At 41.4% G+C, this 17,364-nt stretch overlaps 1 long non-coding RNA gene across 2 annotated transcripts in view; it reads left to right on the top strand.

Moving 5' to 3' along the window:
* The first annotated feature begins 584 nt into the window (after nt 1-584).
* The window catches only part of LOC123847675 (uncharacterized), a 42,241-nt gene continuing 25,461 nt past the window's right edge, over nt 585-17,364 (top strand). The window contains exons 1-3 of one of the 2 annotated variants that reach the window (XR_010408366.1): nt 585-734; nt 1,729-1,790; nt 2,921-3,639. This is a non-coding gene — a long non-coding RNA (uncharacterized LOC123847675). Of the gene's footprint in view, nt 735-1,728; nt 1,791-2,920; nt 3,640-17,364 lie in introns of those variants that run through there. The other variant, XR_010408363.1, reaches the window with a different exon arrangement.

The raw sequence follows: 17,364 nt of genomic DNA, 5'->3' as shown, positions 1-17,364 counted from the left end.
CCATCTCAAGATTCCCAAGAGGAGAGAACTGGCCCCGCCTATTTGTGAATAACAACAGATACTTGGAACCAAGAAAATGTTTTGTTAGGCTGATGATTTCTCTTTTCCCTAATATCACATTGAGGGTCATGGGTTCTTGAGGTGTGAAATTAACTGGGAAAATTCAGAATTCAGCTAATACCTATTTGCTGGATTCTGAGCCTACATAAGGCTTGCAGAAGCCAAGAACATGTTTATCAACAGACAGAGCGAAGTTTCATTTCTCCTGTGAAATGACCCCTCGATGTGATATACGTATATTGAGTGCCCTGCTGTGACTAAGAGCTATCTAAAAAAGAAAAAATATAGCCACCTCCTGAAGCATGTATAAATTGCTTTTTTAGACCCTATAAAATTTTAGCTAGCACCAAACATAGAACTTCATTCATCATCCTGCAAGTGAGGACTGCCAAGGGAAGCCGGCTCTTCCTGAGCTGAAAGTGGCAACACTCCAGGATTGGCAGGAATCAAATGAATCATTTCCTGCTTTTAGTTTTAGATAAATAATCAGAAAAGATTGTCTAGATTATGATCCAAAAGCCATTTTTCATAGCTCTGAGGATCCAGAATCCTTAACTTCATGTGGAAGCCCCCTTTTCTAATGATTTTATTGAACAGTGTGCAAGAGAAGGCAGACAAACCTACCAAGGCCAAGCTAAATTTTTAATGCAGCGAAGACTTATGATCTCAGTGTGGTGAGTACATTCGGCACATCCTTTTATTTCCGTACTTTGATGCTTTGCCATCTGGAGCCTTGCTAACCCTGGAGGGACTAACCCTCTCGGGGTTAACTAATTCCTAGAGATAGTAAACAGCTCAGCTGGGTGTGTGCTCTCATACACGGACTGATCCATCGAGAGCTCAGACCCCGAACCACCTCCTCTGTCTGGCTCTCTCTCTGGGCCACAGTTGCCCTGCCCTAATCTCCCAGGGCCTTGCATCAGACAATTAGGGGCAGTACCTGTGCTCCAGAGCCTGCTGAAGTAGTTCAAACTAGTCGCTCCTCAGTCGGCCAGCTCTGCTCACCTGTCTTTCCTGTGGAAACCACACCAGAATCTCCCTGCCATGTTTTCCTCCTTCTGCCTCCCAGCCCACCCTGGTGTTTCCCCGTGTGACCCCCCCACCTCCCCATGCCATGGCCTGCCCCCTCCCTTTTGGATCTGTTACTATGACAAATTCTCTTTACAAGGACAATTGTCTCCATATCTGTTGGTCTGGCCATACCTGAATAATAATGAAATCTACATTTTAAGATGGTGAGGAGAAAGAGAAAGAAAAAGAAAGAAAGAAAGGAAAGAAAGAAAGAAAAGAAAAAGAAAGAAAGAAAGAAAGAAAGAAAGAAAGAAAGAAAGAAAGAAAGAAAGAAAAAGAGAAAGAGAAAGAAAGAAAGAAAAGAAAGAAAGGAAAGAAAGAAAGAAAAGAAAGAAAAAGAAGGAGAAAGAAAATAAGAGTCAAGGGCTGGGGTTCCAGTCCCGATTCTGTCAACTCCTTTCCTGGGAAATCTTGGACAAGTCTTCTAATTTCTCTAGGCCTCAGTTTCCTTGTCCTTAAAATGAGGTGGCTGGATGTCTTCAGACGAACCCTGAAATTTCTTCAGATGTTCAAATTCTAGGAGTTTATTTCTAATTCTAGGAGTTATTATAGGCTATTTTTTATATAGATTTCCAAATGATGTTATTTCTTCATCAGGTATTTGCTGAGTACCTGCTATTTGATGAACACTGAACTAGGGACTAGGGGTCCGAAGATGGGTAAGAAAAATTTCTGAGTTTCAAATGCATAGTGCTACTTTCACATTTGTGCTGATGGCTGCAGAGGTCCAAGAAACACCCAGCTGGCTCTCCTGAGAAGGTCTGCTATGCCCCAAAGGCTCTGGAAAGCTCTCAATTTAAAAGATTAAACATCAGCTGAGAAAATACAGAATTAACGTTAGATATATAGACCAGATATGATGATGAAATCTCCCCTCCACCCCCCAACCAGGTCTCTTTTCCATTGCATGTGTGCAGACATTCATAAACTGCATAGCCAAACAAGAGGAGAGGGGGTCATGTGGCCCCAGAGGTTTCCATATTTCTAAGCTTCTGTATTATCTTAGAAGTTTCTTAATTATTGCTTCTCTATGAGTGGACTCATTCATTGTTCAAGCACTCCAGGTTCCTTGCGGAAATGCTTCTCATGCCCTAGTACCTTTCTCCACCCCATCACATCCACAGAATGTCATATGCTCTGTCAATGCTGTAGAGAAGGACATTTTTGGGGGATTTCTGGTTTCTGTTTTGTTTTGTTGGCCAGAAAAGGACAAATTCCATTCTGAATTCCACTTTCCAGAGTTTCCATCCATTACGTGCCCCTCCTCCTGATTCTGTTTTCTTTATCTTCTGTGGCCTCCCCACTGGTGTTAGCCGCAGTTAAAACTTTCTGTTGCTGTCTCGCTGGGATTTTGCTGTACCCTCTTTTCAAGTATACTTTCCTATGCTGTAAGGAGGGATAATATTTTCAAAAAATATTAAAACAAGATATTTTTCCTTCCCCATAAAATATGTTGCCTAGCAATTTCATCTGCGTAATGAATCAATGCCATTCATTGATTTGGGGAGATTGTGGCCACCATCTAGAACAAAGAATTCATTGCTCGATTTTGAGTTTCATACTAGATTTTTTTTTAAAGTACATAGAGAGATAGTAGTCCTGTCAGCCTCTCATGGAGAGAGTAGAGGGTTTTTTTTTTCTTTAAATTTCCCCAAATTTCCATTCACTTATTAAAAAACAAACAAACAAACAAACAAACAAAACAACATGTTGGAGTATCTGAGCTTTATTTGCCCTTAACCGTTGTGTAGAGAAGACAAGGAGGAATATGTAAGTTTGTTTCAAACAGGAAAGGAAAGCCTCTGCTGATGTGATGGGGGAGAGCCAGGCTGCCAGGAAGAAGATGCTGTCTGCCTTGCTGAGAACCACCTGGAGTCTTTGCTCTCTGGATCACCGCTCACGCTGGGGACCATGCCGGACATATATCACTGATAGTTTGAGGCAGAAGCTGAAAGGGGAGAGGGCTTGCTTCTGAAATTCTGGAAGGAGAATGTTTGAGGGTCCACCATAGAGAAAAGGTGACCGGGGTAGAGCAACAGTAGGGTTTGGCAGAAGCCAGACAGGGAATTGTTAAGGGCACTTTCAGTTCTCCTCAAAGACTGCAAGTGACATGGAAGGAATCTACATTTTCCAAGGTGACTCTGTGCGGGACAAAGAAGGTACTCTGTAAACAGGCTGCAGGATGGACAAGCCCAGGGAACCCAGCCAGCTGGATGAGGCAGTGGTGTCGGAAGGTCTACCTCGTCAGCAAGAGCAGAGGTAGAGAGCTCAGCATCAGGGGAAGGTGGCTGAGCTCCCAGGGGCACTCACCCTAGAGGAGCAGCAGGTCCTTCCTTGCAGAAGCACTGAGGGCAGAGGTCAGGCGCTAGAATTTAAAACGACCTCAAACCAGGAAGTGTGAACTTCCCTTAATCCAGAGGTTAGTGGGAGCCAGCAAAGAGGGATAATGCATAGCCCAGACACCCCTCTCTCTTGCTCTCATATTTTTACAGAGTTTCTTCTGGAATTCAGAAGATGGAGAGGTGGGAAGCAGAAGAACTGGGCGGGGGTGGGGTGGGGAGAAGCATTAAAATCTGGGCATTTAGGGACACTTGGGTGGTTTAGTCCGTTAAGTGTCTGCCTTTGGCTCAGGTCATGATTCCGGGGTCCTGGAATCGAGTCCTGCTTCGGGCTCCTTGCTTGGCGGGGAGCCTGCTTCTCCCTCTCCTTCTGCTTGTGTGTGTGCTCTCTCTTTGACAAATAAATTAATAAAATCTTTTAAAAAAAACCTGAGCTTTCACCCTGAAGAGTTCAAGTTTACCTACACATTTGTCTTACGTTCATTAGTAGGCTATCTCATTGCACAAATACTTTAAATCAATCTTGCATTTAGTGAGAGGGTCTGAACAAGCACATGAACATGCACATCTATACATCCAGTTGTAATGAGACCACATGGCCCAAGGTCGTCATTCTACAGGCACGAAGACCTTAGGCATGACTTGTTGTGTGTTACAGGGCTAGTTCACCATGAGGCAGGACTAGATCCATGTCCTGAGGAAGTCAGGAGGGCCTGGGAATCTCTCCATGGCACTGGCCCCTTGGAAATATTGTACATGTCCATTTTGGCTATGGCAGGTCTGCTTTCATTCTCAAAAGATTTTATGAATTCTTCGAATGTCTTTTTTTCTTATAATGTTTTATAATGTCTCCCCCAGTTTTAGTCCTTTAGACATAGCTAAAGTGAAAATATTTTAGTATAACAGTGCTTTTTAAAGTGTAGTCACCAGACCTGAAGCATTGGCATCAGCTGGGAATATGCCAGAAATTAAAGTTCTCAGGTCCCATCCCAGGCCTACTGAATCAGAAACCCTGGTGGAAAGCCCAGAAGTCTGTTTTAATGAGACTTCAAGTGTTTCTGATGCATAAGAAAGTTTGAAAATCCACTATATTATCATACTGTAATTAGCCACAGATCCAAAAATTTATCCACTACTTCTTAAAATTCATATGCATACTTTTATTTAATTAATTTATTTATTTTAAATTTTATTTTATTATGTTATGTTAGTCACCATACATCATTAGTTTTTGATGTAGTGATCCACGATTCATTGCTATTGTATAAGACCCAGGGCTCCATGCAGTATGTGCCCTCCTTAATACCTGTCACCGGGCTAGCACATCCCCCCACCCTCCTCCCCTCTAAAACCCTCAGTTTGTTTCTCAGAGTCCATAGTCTCTCATGGTTCATCTCTCCCTCCGATTTCCCCCCCTTCATTTTTCCCTTCCTTCTCCTAATGTCCTCCATGCTATTCCTTATGGTCCACAAATAAGTGAAGCTATATGATAATTGACTTTCTCTGCTTGACTTATTTCACTTAGCATAATCTCCTCCAGTCCCATCCATGTTGATGTAAAAGTTGGGTATTCATCCCTTCTGTGCATACTTTTAAAATACAGGTATGGCTGCCTCTAAATTCAGTAGATAAAAGAGCATTTCTGTTTCTATCCCTTTCCTCAAAAGTCACTAGAAACCATAAAAAAGGTAAAACAGGGAAAACAGAAGCAGCTTCAGTGGAAGAATATGTGCTGTGTGCTGGGAAATGTGGATGGGATGGAGGGGGGTGTGGAGCAAAGACACATTTGCTCTCATACTTTATAAGCAAGACACAGATTTCCCTAGACGTAGGTATCCAAGTCTTAGAAAATCCAGCCAGTGATCTCATGAGTGCGGTCAGCCACAGAGCTGTGGGTGGAGAATGCCCCTGATTGACACTGATGCTGCAGCAGGACATAGAACAGACAAAAGCCCAGGAGCTCACAATCTAGCTGGAAGCACGGAATCAGAATAGAATATTCGCAAGTACTGACTTTTCTTCCCCCTTCGGAGAGCTCAGTGTGCTATCCTTGTTTTACATTTCATCTACAACTTTATTTGTTTACTTTTGAATTACTCTTTATTGCTTATATAAACATTTTATTTTTTTTTTTTTTTTTTTTTTTTTTTTTTTTTTTTTTTTTTTTTTTAAAGATTTTATTTATTTATTCATGAGAGACAGAGAGAGAGAGAGAAAGGCAGAGGGAGAAGCAGGCTCCCAAGGAGCAGGGAGCCCGATGTGGGACCCGATCCCAGGACCCTGGGATCATGACCTGAGCCGAAGGCAGACGCTCAACCATCTGAGCCACCCAGGCGCCCTTTTTTTTTTTTTTTTTTTTTTTAAAGATTTTATTTATTTATTCATGAGAGACAGAGAGAGAGAGAGAAAGGCAGAGGGAGAAGCATATATAAACATTTTAAACTAATTTTTTATAAAAATATATTTTTTATTTTTTCATTGTATTTTTTGATCTGTAAAAATTATTTAGGTATCTTGGGTTGGGATGCAATGCATCATAATTTTCCAATTAAAATAAATGGGCATTTAAAACATCGGTAGCAGGGTTTTCAAGTATATATTAAAGTCATTGAAAATGCCTTTATGAGAGACTATGGACTCTGGGAAACACACTGAGGGTTTTAGAGGGGAGGGGGGTGGGGGATGGGTTAGCCCGGTGATGGGTATTAAAGAGGGCACGTACTGCATGGAGCACTGGGTGTTGTACGAAAACAATGAATCGTGGATCATTACATCAAAAACTAATGATGTATTGTATGGTGACTAACATAACATAATAAAATAAAATTAAAAAAAAAGCAGATGTGCATTTTGAAGATAGAGCCCACAGAATTGGCCCTGGTGTGTGAAAGAAAGAGAGTAGTCAGGGGTGAATCCAAGGCTTGCAAACTGGAAGAATGGAGTTGACAGTAGGTGAGAATAAAAAAGCTGGGAAAGAAAGGGGGAGTGGAGAGGGAGAGGTAACATCAGGGCCTCAGTTATGAAAATGTTAAGTCCCAGAGTTGATGGATGGTTGGATGATAGATAGATGGATGGATGGATGGAAAGATGATAGATGGATGGATAGATGATAGATAGATGATAGATAGATAGATAGATAGATAGATAGATAGATGATAGATAGATAGATATATGTTGAGTGGGCAGTTGGATTGGTAGCCTAGAGTTAAGGAAGTGGTCTAAACTAGAGACATAAATTTTGGTGTCATCAAATACAGATTAGAGCTATGAGTCTGGATATAGGTAGAGAAAAGCAACTTTGAGTGAGCTCTGGTGCTCTCCAAATGAAGAAGTTGAGATGAGCAGGCAGCAGGTGAGGAGGAGGAACCACACATGTATAGAGTCCTGGACGGCAGGCCAGGAAGATGTTTCTAGAAGAAGGGAGTGTCCCCTGCTGTAGATAGGGCAAATGAGATGAACACTGAGGCTTAAACATCAGATCTAAAGTCCCTGACATCACTTTAACAAGATAGCTTTGGAGAAGGGGTAGGGGGTGAAAGTAGATTGAGGACAATAGAGACAGACTCAGACCTACAAATGGTATGATTCGATTTATATGACATTCTAGAAAAGGCAGATCCAAAGGGACAGGTCACTGGTTGTCAGCCTAGGCGTGGGGGAGATGTGACTACAAAGGAGAACAAGGTGATTTTGGTGGGGGGGGGGTGACAGAGCTGTCTTATATCTTGATGTGGTAGTAGTTACACGATTGTGTCCATACGTCAAAACTCAGAGAAAGGTACTATAAAAAGAGTGAATTTTACTGTATGTGAATTTAAAGTAAGAGATATGTGAGTGGTCACAAAAAGGACAAGATAATAGGAGTAGTGGATCTAGAAACAGTGAGTGTAGACACCTCTTTTCAGGGGTTTTGCTCTAAAGGTGAGCAGAGAAATGGGGTCAAAGCTTGAAAAGAAGGTAAATTCAAGAGGATTTTGTTTTAACTAGATAAAGGACGGCTGTGGAGGAATTTGAAGGCTGTTGGGAATAATTCAGTCAAGATGGGAACTCGATGGTGTGGGAGAGAGAAGGAAGAATTGCTAGAAGGATGAACGTGAGCAGAAGAATGTGTAGTCCAGGACTCAGCAAGAGAGAGGCTGACCCGAGACAGTCCTGACAACAAACGCTGGGTTGGGTGGATGGGATGGGGGTGCAGGGTGTATGTATGAATTGTCTTCTGACTTGCTTTTATTTTCTCAATGAAACAGCAAGCTAGAGAGGGAGGGAGGAAGTTGTTGGGGTTTAGAGGAGGAAGGGAGAAGATAGGACACAATTGTCTTAGAGGATGGGAGATGGATAGCAGGACACTGTAATGTGAGCCCTAGGGAATTGGACTAGGTATTAACGTGTATTCAGGGAACATGGTTCTGTGATTTTCTCTAGCCCCTGAGAAAGGGGAGAACTGAATATAATCGGGAGTGAGGCTTTGCCATGTGAATCACCATCTAGGGAGATGGGCAAGAAGTTGAGGACAATGCAACAGGGTGATTGTGGCGATTGGCTTCTCCAGCTCCAGCTGTACTTGTCCCCAGCTAGGAACTGAATTTCATCCTCCAAAATTCATATGCTGAAGCCCTAACCCCCCAGTGAGACAGTGTATCTACGTAGATGGGGCCTTTGGGAGGTAATTAGGTTTAGATGAGGTCATGAGTGTGGGTCCCTTGGGATGGGACTGGTGCCCTTATAAGAAAAGACACCAGAGAACTTACGCTCTTGTCCCTAGAGGCCATGTGCAGACACAGTGGGAAGAGACCGTGTGCAAGCCAGGAAGGAAGCTCACCAGCAACCAAATCTGCTGCACCTCGATCTTGGGCTTCCAACCCCCCAAAATGTGGGAAAATCCATTTTTCTGCTGTTTCAGGCACTCAGTCTATGACATTTTGCTTTGGTAGCCCAAGCTGAGTAAGACAGCCCCCTTCTATTTACCAAACTTGCCAGGTATACTCCCTCTGATGACATCTGTATTTTCCTGCCCCTTTGTGGAGAATGCTTTCTAAATCGCTAACAGGCATCCCATTCATGTGTGTGTGCAAATGTCAGGTTTTCAGTTGGGTTTCTCCTAGTGTCCCATTTAAAATTTCAGTCTCCTCTCTACCCAATACCCCTGCGTTTGCTATCTCCTTTCCCCGCTTTATTTCTCTTGTAGCATGTAAATTTTCTAGCGTTCTGGATACTTTAGTCATTTACTTTTTATTATCGATCTCTTCCCCATTCAATCGTAAGCTTCACGAAGGCAGGGGTTTTTGTATTTAGCTCGTTGCTACATCTATAATGTCTCCAACAGTGCTTGGCATGTCACAGGCGCTCGGTAAATATTTGTTGAGCCGGTGAATGAAGTCAGGACATTTTTACTATTTGACATTATGTCTGAATTAGAAATCAACATTCAAACATTCCACCCTGTTGTTGATGCCTCTGCTGAATCTCGCTTTCTCTTCTTGGGTCCTGGAGCGCCCCTTGCCTCTGCGGCTCAAGTGTCATAGGTATAATTTGGGGACCAGCCCACCTAACTTCTTCAGGCTGTATATTGAGACAGTATAATATGTGGTTCCTGTCCGGAGCGCTCATTAGAGAGAGTATCCAGGGTTCAGTTGATTCCAATTCCATTTTCATCTGTGGTTCTTTCTTGCAATTCCAAACCTGAGGTTGACTTTGGAACATCATCTTTCTTGAGTTCCCACAATATTTGCTCTAGACTAATGAAAAAATGAATGATCATAAATATAATTACTCTGAAGGCCTGAGGATATTTTTGGTATACTTGGAAGGAAGATGGGTTTGAAAGAAAAGCAATTGACGGTTGAGGACTTCAGGTGTTTTTCTCTGTCGGAGCTTTTGGGTACCAAAAATAAAGAGCATTTCTCACCCCTTTTTATGTTCTGAACAAATGGAGAAATAAAAAATAAGGAATATGACATCGATAGGCCAAAATATCACTTTAATTACTGGTAAGAGTTGAGGGGATAGTTTAGTGTGAGCGCCACACCACGCCTCGGACAAGCTAGACGTTACCACACTGCCATTGCAGTGGACAGAACTGATCTCCACCTGGCCAGCAGGGACGGACTCCCTGGTGACAGCAGAGGCCACTGGCACCCCATTGTCGGTCCACTCCAAAGAGGAATATAAGGAAGGCATGATTATACTCAGGGAGCTCCATGGCATTATTTTTCCTGGGGAGGGAGCATTCCTAAAATTTATCAATTCATGGAATTGCTTTGTCATGAAGAGTCTTGTGGAACTCGTGGAATAAGGAAGTCACTTGGAGAAGTGCTGGTGTGGGTAATTGAAGTGCCCTCCCACCCCGATCTCGAATATTCCATGAGATAGCACAAGCACTCTCTTTGTGAAGTTCGATAGATTCCTCTCATTGGCAAACATTATTGAACCCCTATAATGTGCAGGGCGCTGTGCTCGCCATTGGGCATTAGGATAGGAGAGAGGAAGACAAAATGACAACCCTGGCTTTCAAAGATCTGTAATTAAGTGAGTGGGATGGATACACAAACTCTCGAGACTTTTCCTGGATGCAGTTAGAAAAGATATTACAGTGTGATGTGATGGATGCCTCTTTTCTTTAGGTCATAGTCTAGACAACTTGAACAAGGAAGAGAAACATTTCTTCAGTTTGTTTGTTGGTATGATCTTGACTCTTTTCTTTTCTTTTTAATTAATTTATTTACTTTAGAGAGAGAGAGAGAGAGCAGGGGGAGGGGCAAAGGGAGAGGGAGAGAGAATCTCAAGCAGACTCCACACAGAGCATGCGTGGAGCCGGATGCGGGGCTCGATCTTACACTCCCGAGATCACCACCTGAGCCAAAACCAAGATTCTGCTGCCTAACTGACTTCGCCACCCAGGTGCCCCTGTATGATCTTGACTCTTAAAATGGAAAGTGACATCAGAAAAAAAAAACATCCAGTTACTTATCTGTACAAGGGGTTTAATTTTATTTATTTGAGATTTTTAACAGACAAGAAAATATAATTACATGGAAACACCAAGTCACACATGGGCTCTATCTTTTGCAAGTGGGCACAAGTTAACGTGGGGCAAACAAAGGGATATGAGTTCAAACCTCAGCTTCACTAATAGCTGGCTGTGTGACTTTGGACAAATCGCTTAACTTCTGCCAAAACTTTGCCGACCTGTCTGTAAGATGGTGGGCATTATGAAAGTCTTCTTGCCTCCCAGGTTCCTGAAGGACGTGTAAGAGGAGGGATGTGAAACCCAAGTGTAAACTGTAATATGCTAACATGACTACATTATTGCACACGTAGGCAGTTTCCTGGGACTGTGCGAGAAGTGTCCACGACCTTATTTCATATCCTTGATTCTGAATTTTAATACAATCTGGAAATATAAAGATAGTACTTATTTCAACCGTGTTTTGTTTTCTCTCCAAAGTTTTGGAGTAAGGCCTATGATTTTTAATGTGATGCTTTTAATGTATGGTTATTTAAAAAGCATAGAGAAGATCACACTAAAATCCTATAAGAAAAATCTTTCTTTTATACCCAATTTTGTAAAGTCAACTTTTCTTTAAATGCATCAAGACTAAAAATCCATGGACAACTAAAAAAGGCTTCTGGAAGGAGAGATATTTTACCTGAAATATCAGGGTGAGGAGATTTTTATGGCTGGTTTAAAACCCCCTTAAATTAGGGGGTTGTAATGGAAAGTCTGACAGGCTCAAATAAGGCAGTTCAAAAATATATTCTTAACACTTAACACATACTGTACATGAAATGTATTTTTAACATTCTATATGTTTATTACAGATTAAATACTTAAAAATGGAAAAACAGCCCAAATGTTTCTTAAATATTTGCTTAATATAGTCAGAACACATTGCGAATTGTAACCATGAAGAGTACACTTTAAGTGTTTGACTAACATCAAATGCAATAAAATGTTTCATTTGAAATGTTAAGCAGGCGATAAAAATGTCCTGTGAGACAGCAGATTATAGTTTCACCAAAATTCTGTCTAATTAAGCTGAAACTTGGGAGAGACACTTGACTGGCTGCAAGTCCTGAGCTTGTGAATATCACGGTCAGATTTGTGCCTTGATCCATTTTCCCTCCAGGGGAAAGATCATCTGAAACAGATGCCCAAACATCGTGAAAGAAAAGCAGGATGTTGCCTCCTCTTGGAAGCCATCCCTGTTTTTAGGAGCTTTTAAGCGCATCTTTTCTGCATCTTGTGTGTCAACGTGCATTCTATGGTAACACATTTTATCACATTAATGCTAACTCTATTGCTCCTGGTTGTGTGACGTTGGGCAAGCTACTTAACCTCTCTGTGCCTTCGTTTCTTCTCTTATAAAATGGAGATGATCGTAGGACCTACTTCACTGGGTTGTGAGGATGGGTTGAAATGTGCAATAAGCTTAGAACAGGTCCCAGGTACAAAGTGCGAGTTCAACACTTAGCATTTACTCTTCATTCTAAATTTGCAATCTGTTTTGACTATAGTAAACAAATAGTCAAGAAACACTTAGAGCTCCCCCCCCATTTTTAAGTACTAAATTTGCAATAAACATGTTAAAATATTTTCCATGTATGGTATATGTTGTTAATTTTTTTAAAACACTGAACGGTTTTGGGAATATCTGTTTAAAAGTACAGCTCATCTCCCCACTGGACTCTCATTTTCATCATGGTATTTTCTGCCTATTTCTCTTGGTGCTATGTTTTAGGGGCTCATTGTTTGTGACTGAATAAACAATAAATGAATGAATGAATGTAGACACCCCACCAAATACATGTTTGTCTAATCCACCTGATTAGGTTTTTTTTTCCAGTTTCTAGAACTTCAGAGATTCCTGACTAAATATCATTAATGAGATAAACCACTTCTAATTTGCAAGGGCTTGCGTTTGAACAACAAAAAAATTCAATTAATGGGTCCATAAATTAATGTCTCAAGCAATGCAAACGGAAATGAGCTTTGGCAACTGCTGCAGATATTGTGAAAATACTTGCTAATTCTGTGACTCTGGCTAGTTACATAAACTCAACGAGTTTATTTCTTATCTGCACAGTGAGAATAATAAAATAGTACTTCACAGGCTAAATGAGTTAACATGTAGAAAGTACTTAGAACAGTGCCTGGCACATAGCAGGTGTTCAATAAATGTAAGTTAATGTTATTGTATTATAATAAGTATAATAATTGCTTATACTTACTATAATAGGTTAAATGCATTACTAGCTGGTGCTGTTACTATTATTTAGCATACCAAAGAGATTCTATTCTGTTTTTGCTCTGGTGTATTTTCATTCTTGTTTTAGTTTCTATTTTTGTCTAGAAGCTCCTGGAAGGAGACAGATTGTGTACCTTAGTTCCACTGAAACTCCCAGAATCCCTCTCCACAGTTCCGACTGGCAAGATGGTCTACTTACCCTGTTTCTACCTCACATACAAATATGGATTGAGGCTGGAACTCTGCTCTAAGTGACAACAGACATTACCGAATGGCCAGAGGCAACTTCTTAGTTTAAAAAAAAGCTTCTTAAGATAACTGGTCAGAATTAGCCCTCCTCTTTTTTGAAAGAAAATATTGGTGGCTAAAAAAAGAAATATGAAAATTAACAAGTAATTGAGTCCAGCTGGCTCTGCTGCCAACAAAAGTCTGTCTCTTAGAGTCAGTGTGGCTCAGAGCATTTGGAAATTAATGGTGTGGAATTAGTTTGAAGTTCATGGCAATTTTGCACAAAAGTGCTTTTAACACTAATCTCAAATATGGAGATCGTTGGCATTGCCTCTGACCTCATCCTTTTATCTCTGCATCTCTAATGGACCCATTCCTTTATTTAGAAAATTTTCAGAATTTTCCCTCATTTTTGATAAATTATCACAGTTTATAATTGAATTCTTTCTTTTCTCAAATTCCTGTGTTGTTGCTTAACTTTAAGGAGACTTTCTGTGCCTTTATTTCTTTATCCTAAACATTTGAGCTATTTCTAGGACTGTGGGCAAAAAGTCATTTTGTGAAATCCAGCTAATAATTCCTCCAACTACACTGTTTTTAAGACAAGTGCAGGGAAGGCAATGAGCTTATTGAATTTTAAGCGCTTTACTTAATATGCACTTGGCAAAACTAATGAAAGGCCTTTGGGAACTATGGAACATAAATGTGTGTCACAGATTTTTTTTTTTAAACAACAGCTTTATTGAGATATAATCACATACCATAAAATTCACCCCTTTAAAGCATACAATTCAATGGTTTTTAGTCTGTTCATGGAGGTGTGCAATCATGATTGTCAAAGAAACCCCATATCCATTAGCAGTCACTCCCCGTTCACCTCTCCCCTAGCTCTTGGCAACCACAAATCTATTTTTCATCTCTATGGGTTTGCCTATTCTGGACATTTCACATAAATTAAATCATAGAATATGCAGCCTTTGTTGTTGTTTTTTTTTTTTTTTTTTTTTTACATTTTATTCACATTTATATGCAGCCTTTTTTGTCTGGCTCCCTTCACTTAGCTTACGCTAAGTGTGGCATGTATCAATAGTTCACTCCTTTTTATTGTTGACTAATATTCTGTTCTATGGATAGACGACATTTTGCTTATCCATTCATCAATAGATGCACATTCAAATTGTTTCCATTTTTTTAGGCTATCATGAGTAATGTTGCTATAAACATGGCTGTGTGTTCTTTCTGCAGCCTTATGTTTTAATTTCTCTTGGGTAAATACCTAGGAGTAGAATTTCTGAATCATATATGAGAGACTGAAGATACAAACAGAAAATGTCCAGATCATATACAAAAACAGCATTCAGACCCATAACCTGTAGCAACCTGCCCAGAAATCCATCTCTTTATCTACAATAAACAGCTCAGAGAGCCAACCGGCTGGAAATCAGGCTTGCAGGGGAGCCAGATCACTATGTTTAGTAATACTCCAGGATGCTAAATAATAGCTTCTGTAACAATTGGCCCCGGATGGTTAGGACTTGATTAGTAACTGACAGCTTCCCTAATGTTTGTTCTGGCTTCCAAGTAGGACCAATCAGAGAAAACCAGATATGTGCCTCTAACCAATCACAGGGGGTGCCTCACATAATATCTTCCAATGCAGGTGGATCTGCAACCTTCTGTTTCCCCCCACTGTGAAGCTTTCCCACCTACCTCTGAGTCTCTACCTTAGTGTATAAATGGTGGTGGCTGACTCATGTGCTGGAGAGCAAGCTCTGAAAAAATAGTTTTTGCTTTTCCCATCTGGCTGGTCTTCATTCATTTCTACATATGTTAACGCTGTGTTGAACACGAATTGCCCGTCTGTTTTCCATAGTGGCTCCCGTGTCACAGACTATAATTCTTTTTCATCTTATTGTTGGTGAAAGCCAGAGACAATAGGGAAAAATTGCAGAGCTGACTGCTGGAGGAAATGACTTCCTCATAACATTGTTTCATTAACTTGGGGGATGACAGAAAAGGAAGAACTAGCCTTAAAAAAGTGAGCCTTTTCGTTTGGGGAGTCAGGGTTGGATCTTTGAGAAGCTTCACATAGAGATGTTGAGGAGTTAGTCAGTCAGTCTTGGGGTTCAAGAAAATAGTTCAGTCTGGAGAGGGTCACCATCTTCCGCTTTTCCATAACCTTTCCTTTTGCCTCTCATACCTCTTTGAGATTTTTCCTCATTGAAGGTCATTCCTTCAATGAGATTCCCCATCATTATACCTTCCTCTTGGCTCATTAAGAGATGCAATGCCTTCTTTTCCCTTAATACCTGAGTACTGGTACAGTGATTTGCAGCTTTTGGTGGGAAAGGTCTCAGGGACAGAACAATAAACCAGGGAGCCGTGGTGGCCCTGTGAAAGTCAGGAGACACCAGTACTAGGCTTTTCTAGAAAAAGCTCATTACCTCCTTTTTAAAGATTTGTGACTTTTCGTGTGTTTACTGTTGCTAAGAGTTAACATCATGACGGGTATTTCAAAACTATTTCCCCATTTAAGCCTCATAACTCTGAGATCTAGGTATTTTTGTTCCCACTTTATAATACAGATTTTGATCCTTTTATGCTTACTGAGAAATCCCAAGTGATTAGAACAGTGTCTGGCATGTAGTAGGTGCTCAAACAATTGTTGTTGAGAGAGGACACAGGCTTTTTTATTTGCCTACAGTAGCTCTGGGGTGGTAGAGTTGGAATCCAGCATCCCCTTATTTGATTCCAAAGACTGTTTGTGCTGCTTTGGCCCACACTGTCTCCAGGGCCCTGTCACTCTAATGAGAAGACGCCAGGTCATTTTCCCAAGCTGGTGTTCCGACGACAGCAGGTGACTCATCTGTGTCTTCGTGGATATTCTGCTCCAGTAAATTGAGAACTGCTGAGTGCTCAAAGATCATTTTCTTTCCTTTGGGACTTGTCAGCCTTTCATATGCTAAGGCACATTGTGAATCACCAAGGGGAACAAGTAATACATTGGTCTATAGAGTCCTCCAACACCTCCTCACGTGTGTGCGTGTGTGTGTGTGTGTGTGTGTGTGTGTGTGTGTGGCATCTCTTAACATCTCCCAGGAATGAAGTTTTAGAGTACATGGTCTCAATTTCTTGTGTTCTTTTGATTGGCTACATCTAGCCCTATAATTGGTTGACTTGAATTGTGGTAAAAGAACAAATTAAGGTCAAATCTTATTATAGAAAATACAGTTAGAAAAATATTACTATAACAAAGATATTTTAAAGACCTGGCCATAAGCCTAGAGTAATAGGGGCTTGCTGATTTCTTCAGAGTTAAATATGCTGCTACAAATAATTTAGTACAATAAATGCTTTTTTCCTGCCCTATTTTTACAATAGAGGAGGAAAAAGTGGCACCTTGCTGTGTGGTATTTATCTTCCCAAGGAATATTTATCGAAGCCTCCCAAGTACCGTAGGACCTGGTGGGGGACACCAGGCGGGCCGACACAGGACTCCAGCCCCCAGGTATTCATGATCCACTGGGGAGTGATGAGAAGGTACACGGGATCAGAGAATCAGTGGCAGAGCAGGGAATGAAGGCTCCTGTGTACCAGACACAGGATAAAAAAATTAAAAAGCCATTGAAGATAATTTAAAAGATAAGGGAAGATGGGTTGGGCTTGAAGTCCACACAGACTAGGTTACAGGCTTCCTGGGGGCAACCCCAGTGTTGCTGAGCATCCCCTCTGTGCTCTGCCTGGGGTCTGGCAGGGAGTGGGTTGGAGGGAGTCGGTACGACATGCGGCCGCCGCCCCCAGCCTTGCTCCCCCTATTCCTGGGTCCGGGGCACTTTGCAGCTGAGTCTGCTCCTGAGCCCCACCTGAAGATGCAGCCTCGGCTTCTGGGTCCTTACCTTCGACATGCCACCCTCCTTGCCAGGTCCTGAAGCTTAAGGGAAAGGAAGGGTGATAGTGGTGCAATCAAGCACAGCAGGCCCTCAATTCTGGCCCCACACCTCTGCCACTTAGCCTCATAAACCTCTCGTTCTTCCATTGTGATGCCGATATGTGTGTGTGTGTGTGTGTGTGTGAATGTAAAATGTATACGTGATATCAAATATATGCTGTATATCATATATAGTGATATATGCAGTGATCTAGTACATGATATATATGATATCATGTATAAGTTATATATATCCATTGTGTTATCATATACATATATACACACACACACACACATCACAGTGGACGCATATATAGCTTATATATATGTGATACTTTAAAGTTTTATGGCAATGATTACATGAGATGGTGCGGGAAAAGCCTGAGTCCAGTGCCTGGCACTGAGTGGCCGTTGCTTCTGCTGCTCGGTCAGACCTTCAGGCTCCATATGGCTGCTGGGATCCCCTCAGCTCAGTCTCCCCTCCAGCTTGTTG

The sequence above is a fragment of the Mirounga angustirostris genome, unplaced genomic scaffold (genome assembly GCF_029215605.1).
Source record: "Mirounga angustirostris isolate CCGP_5_RB_7025 unplaced genomic scaffold, mMirAng1.0.hap1 SCAF_2, whole genome shotgun sequence".
NCBI classification, from domain to species: domain Eukaryota; kingdom Metazoa; phylum Chordata; class Mammalia; order Carnivora; family Phocidae; genus Mirounga; species Mirounga angustirostris.
This window is presented reverse-complemented; position numbering and strand designations above follow the sequence as displayed.